General features: G+C 43.8%; 1 pseudogene; it reads right to left on the bottom strand.

Moving 5' to 3' along the window:
• LOC139026900 (prostaglandin D2 receptor 2-like) overlaps nt 1-1,076 on the bottom strand; it is a 5,732-nt pseudogene extending 4,656 nt beyond the window's left edge.
• Nucleotides 1,077-6,201: the final 5,125 nt, after the last annotated feature.

Raw genomic sequence — 6,201 nt, forward strand, 5'->3', positions numbered from 1 at the left:
CACAATATCCCATAATGGCAAAGCAAAAACTGTTTTTATTAAAAATAAAAAACTTAAGTATTACATTTACATAAGTATTCAGACACTTTACTCAGTACTTTGTTTAAGCACCTTTGGCAGCGATTACAGCCTCGAGTCTTCCTGGGTATGACACTACAAGCTTGGCAAACCTGTATTTGGGGAGTTTCTCCCATTCTTCTCTGCAGATCCTCTCAAGCTCTGTCAGGTTGGATGGGGAGGGTCGCTGCACAGCAGTTTTCAGGTCTCTCCAGAGATGTTCGATCAGGTTCAAGTCCTTGAGGAACTAAAGGTGTTCAATAAATAGCTATACAGCTAAAGGATATTCACAGAGAAAACCAAACAGGAACACTAATACTGAGATGCCCTCAGAGCAGCCTTAAGAAGTCAAGGTGTGTCCTTTGGGTGTTGGACCATTCTTGATTTACACCGGAAACTGTTGATCGTGAAAAATCCAGCAGCGTTGCAGTTCTTGACACAAGCCGGCGCACCTGGCATCTACTACCACACCCTGTTCAAAGGCATTTTTTTTTGTCTTGCCCATTCACCCTCTGAATGGCACACATACATAATCCATGTCTTAATTGTCTCAAGGCTTCTTTAACCTGTCTCCTCCCCTTCATCTACACTGATTGAAGTGGGGTAACAGGGAATGTATTATGTGCCAGGACAGGGGCTAAAAAACGGACTCTAATTAGGTATGCCAATGTCTTATTATATTTTAATCATGTTTCGTGAAGATGCTTCTGTCTTCTAACTTTATTATGGGGCATGTTGGGATGTGGCCAAGAGATTTAACAACAGGGGCTGGGTCAGGGATTTCCTTACAGTTGTTGATAATGAAATCCCACTTCATGATGATGATGATGGCAGTCTCACTCTCTCTCTTTTTCTCTGTCTCTTGCTCTCTCACTCTCACTCACCCCCCCACCCATCACCCACTCCCACAGACTGATGATGTCACCAGTGCTAGTCATGTCCTTCTTGGCCCTGGTCCTATCAGGAGGAGCCTGGGCGTTTTCTCCCATTGGGGACGGAGACTCCACCCACGTCAGCATNCGTTTCTCTAAAATCAATAGTAATCTCATCAGACTTCCTGTGAAACTAAAACCATAAATGTACCTTGCTATGGATTTACAGTTGAGKAACAGTGTGCAGAGCTGTCATCAAGGCAAAGGGTGGCTACTTTGAAGAATTTCAAAAATGAAATGATTTKTTCAACACTTTTTTGGTTACATGATTCCATATGTGTTATTTTATAGTTTTGATGTCTTTACCATTATTCTACAATGTAGAAAACAGTAAAAATAAATAATAAATAATAAATGAGTAGGTGTTTCCAAACTTTTGACTGGTACTGTATCTACATATATACATACAGTGCATTCGAAAAGTATTCAGACCCCTTGACTTTTTCCACATTATGTTACGTTACAGCTTCATTCTAAAATGTATTAAATAGTCCCCCCCCCCCCCAAATCAATCCATACACAATATCCCATAATGGCAAAGCAAAAACTGTTTTTACATTTACATAAGTATTCAGACACTTTACTCAGTACTTTGTTTAAGCACCTTTGGCAGTGATTACAGCCTCGAGTCTTCCTGGGTATAACACTACAAGCTTGGCAAACCTGTATTTGGGGAGTTTCTCCCATTCTCCCATTCTTCTCTGCAGATCCTCTCAAGCTCCGTCAGGTTGGATGGGGAGCGTCGCTGCACAGCAATTTTCAGGTCTCTCTAGAGATGTTCGATCAGGTTCAAGTCCTTGAGGAACTAAAGGTGTTCAATAAATAGCTTTTCAGCTAAAGGATATTCCCAGAGAACCAAACATTAGGAACACTAATACTGAGATGCCCTCAGAGCAGCCTTAACAAGTCAAGGTGTGTCCTTTGGGTGTTGGACCATTCTTGATTTACACCGGAAATTGTTGAGCGTGAAAAATCCAGCAGCGTTGCAGTTCTTGACGCAAGCCGGCGCACCTGGCATCTACTACCACACCCTGTTCAAAGGCACTTTTTTTTGTCTTGCCCATTCACTCTCTGAAAGGCACACATACACAATCCATGTCTCAATTGTCTCAAGGCTTCTTTAACCTGTCTCCTCCCCTTCATCTACACTGATTGAAGTGGGGTAACAGGGAATGTACTATGTGCCAGGACAGGGGCTAAAAAACGGTCTCTAATTAGGTATGCCAATGTCTTATTATATTTTAATCATGTTTCGTGAAGATGCTTCTGTCTACTAACTTTATTATAGGGCATGTTGGGATGTGGCCAAGAGATTTAACAACAGGGGCTGGGTCAGGGATTTCCTGGAGAGATAGTATGGCCACCTGCACTCAGGCGGGCGAACCCTCTGATACTTGTCACGCGTCTGCCTTGTATGTAAAGGAAACCATATTAACACCATAAAGTTGGAAGCAATCCACTCCCTAGTCATCGTCTCCACTTCCTGGTTGAAGAATGATGTTACCATCCAGAGTTAGTTTGGTCACCATCGTGACACACAAAAAAATATCCCTTCATAATAATGTAATCCCGTTTCTCTAAAATCAATAGTAATCTCATCAGACTCCTGTGAAACTAAAACATAAATGTACCTTGCTATTGGATTTACAGTGAGTAACAGTGTGCAGAGCTGTCATCAAGGCAAAGGGTGGCTACTTTGAAAGAATTTCAAAAATGAAATGATTTTGTCAAACCATTTTTTGGTTACTGATTCCATATGTTGTTATTTTATAGTTTTGATGTCTTACATTATTCTACAATGTAGAAAACAGTAAAAATAAATAATAATAGTAGGTGTTCCAAACCTTTGACTGGTAACTGTATCTACATATATAATACAGTGCATTCGAAAAAGTATCAGACTTCTTAACTTTTTCCACATTATGTTACGTTTACAGCCTTATTCTAAAATGTATTAAATCCCCCCCCCCCAATCAATCCATACACAATATCCCATAATGGCAAAGCAAAAACTGTTTTTATTAAAAATAAAAAACTTTAAGTATTACATTTACATAAGTATTCAGACACTTTACCTCAGTACTTTTGTTTAAGCACCTTTGCAGCGATTACAGCCTGCGAGTCTTCTGGGTATGACACTAAAGCTGGCAAACCTGTATTTGGGGAGTTTCTCCATTCTTCTCTGCAGATCCTCTCAGCTCTGTCAGGTTGGATGCGCGGAGGGTCACTGCACAGCGTTTTCAGGTCTCTCCAGAGATGTGTTCAATCAGGTTCAAGTCCTTGAGGAACTAAAGGTGTCAATAATAGCTATACAGCTAAGGATATTCACAGAGAAAACCAAGACACTTACTGGAATGCCTCAGAGCACTTAAGAAGTCAAGGTGTGTCTTTGGGTTTTGGACCATTCTTGATTTAACACCGGAACTGTTTGATCGTGAAAAATCTCAGCAGCGTTGCAGTTCTTGACACAAGCGGCGCACTGGCATCTACTACCACACCCTGTTCAAAGGCTTTTTTGTCTTGCCATTCACGTCTGAATGGCACACATACATACCATGTCTTAATTGTCTCAAGGCTTCTTTAAACCTGTTCCTCCCCTTCATCTACACTGATTGAAGTGGGGTAACAGGGAATGTATATGTGCCAGGACAGGGGCAAAAACGCTCTAATTAGGTATGCCAATGTCTTTTATATTTAATCATGTTTCGTGAAGATGCTTCTGTCTCTAACTTTATAGTAATGCATTTGGGATGTGGCCAAGAGATTTAACAACAGGGCTGGGTCAGGGATTTCCTTACAGTTGTTGATAATGAAATCCCACTTCATGATATGATGAATGCAGTCTCACTCTCTCTCTTTTTCTCTGTCTCTTGCTCTCTCACTCTCACTCACCACCCCCACCCACACCATCACCAGAGCTGATGATGTCACCAGTGCTAGTTGTCCTTCTTGCCTGGTCCTATCAGGAGGAGCCTGGGGTTTTCTCCCATGTGGGGACGGAGACTCCACCCACGTCAGCATCTACAGAAAAAGCCGTGCTACAGAAGGTCACAGAGGTGTGCCCGAGCCATTGCAGAGTCAGAGCGACGAGACTTCACCCACGGTAAGTGTGTGGTGCGCGTGCGTGTGCGTGGAGTGTGCATTGTGTGTGTGAGAGAGAGAGAGAGAGAGAGAGAGAGAGAAGAGTTGTGTGGTCAGAATGAAGTGTTAGATTTTCTTTTATCTAAATGTGATTTTTTTTATCTACCTTTCCCTCAATTCGATTGGTTGATTTCTAACCTCTACTCTTTGACCTCTGACCTTTCGATGTAGGGCAATTCTGCAGAGGAGCTGGTCCAGGCCTGCCTGGACGCCAAAGCAACAGGTGAAGTGTCAGCAGCTAAGTTCAAATCTGCCTGAATGAGATTTCTCGTACAGAATGCTCAGTGGACAGAGACTTTGTCAACAGGTTGGTGCTGCCATTGATAGAGGATGGAGGTTCCTTATTAATGTCAACAGGTTGGTGCTCCATTGATAAGAGGATGAGGGTTCCCTTATTATGTCAACAGGTTGGTGCTCCATTGATAGAGGATGAGGTTCTTATTATGTCAAAGGTTGGTGCTCCATTGATAGAGGATGAGGTTCCTTATTATGTCAACAGGTTGGTGCTACATTGATAGAGGAATGAGGTTCCTTAATAATGTCAACAGGTTGGTGCTCCATTGATAGAGGATGAGGTTCCCTTATTATGTAACAGGTTGATGCTCCATTGATAGAGGATGAGGTTCCCTTATTTATGTCAACAGGTTGGTGCTCCATTGATTAGAGATGAGGTTCACTTATTATGTCAACAGGTTTGGTGCTCCATTGATAGAGGATGAGGTTCCCTTATTATGTAAAATGCTTGGAGTGCTTGGAAGTAGCGAAAGGAAAAGCAACATAAACTGCAGCAAGAAAAGAACGTCCTCTCACTGTCAACTGGCTTTATTTTCAGCAACGTGTAAATTTTGTATGAAATAACATTTTTCAACACATGAGACATAAACTGAACAAGTTCCAACAGACATGTGACTAACAGAAATTGAATAATGCGTCCCTGAACAAAGCGGGGGTCAAAATCAAAAAGTAACAGTCAGTATCTGGTGTGGGCACCAGCTGCATTAAGTACTGGCAGTGCATCTCCTCCTCATGGACTGCACCAGATTAGCCAGTTCTTGCTGTGAGATGTTACCTCACTCTCCAGCACCAAGGCAGCTGCAAGTTCCGGGACATTTCTGGGGGAAATGGGCTAGCCTCAGCTCCGATCCAACAGGCCGAGATCTGGGCTCTTTGGTGGCATGGCAGAACACTGACATTCCTGTCTTGCAGGGAATCAGCAGCACAGAAAAAGCAGTATGGCTGGTGGCATTGTCATGCTGGAGGGTCATGTCAGGATGAGCTACAGGAAGGCTACTCATGAGGGGAGGAGATGTCTTCCCTGTAACGCCACGCGTTGAGATTGCCTGCATTGACAACAATCTCAGTCGATGATGCTGTGACACACCGCCCTAGACGCATGATGGACCTCCACCTCCAAATCGATCCCGCTCCAGAGTAAGGCCTCAGTGTACGCTCATTCTTCGACGTTAACACGAATCCGACCATCACCGTGGCGAGACAAAACGCACGACTTGTCAGTGAAGAGCACTTTTTGCCAGTCTGTCTGGTCCAGCGACGGTGGGATTGTGCCCATAGGCGACGTGTGTTGCCGGGTGATGTCTGGTGAGGACTGCCTTACAACAGGCCTGCAAGCCTCTGTCCAGCCTCTCTCAGCCTATTGCGGGACAGTCTGAGCACTGATGGAGGGATTGTTCGTTCCTTATGGTGTAACTCGGGCAGTTGTTGTTGCCATCCTGTATCTGTCCCGCAGGTGTGATGTTCGGATGTACCGATCGCTGTGCAGGTGTGTTTACACGTGGTTCTGCCACTGCGAGGATGATCAGCTGTCCGTCCTGTCTGCATGTAGCACTGTCCTTAGGCGTCTCACAGTATGGACATTGCAATTTATTGCCCTGGCCACATCTGCAGTCCTCATGCCTTCTTGCAGCATGCCTCCTTGCAGCATGCTAAGGCACGTTCACGCAGATGAGCAGGGACCCTGGGCATCTTTTCTTTTGATGTTTTCAGAGTCAGTAGAAAGGCTCTTTAGTGTCCTAAGTTTTCAATAACTGTTGAACCGTTTAATTGCCCTACG

This window comes from Salvelinus sp. IW2-2015, unplaced genomic scaffold, assembly GCF_002910315.2.
Source record: "Salvelinus sp. IW2-2015 unplaced genomic scaffold, ASM291031v2 Un_scaffold6290, whole genome shotgun sequence".
NCBI classification, from domain to species: Eukaryota; Metazoa; Chordata; class Actinopteri; order Salmoniformes; family Salmonidae; genus Salvelinus; species Salvelinus sp. IW2-2015.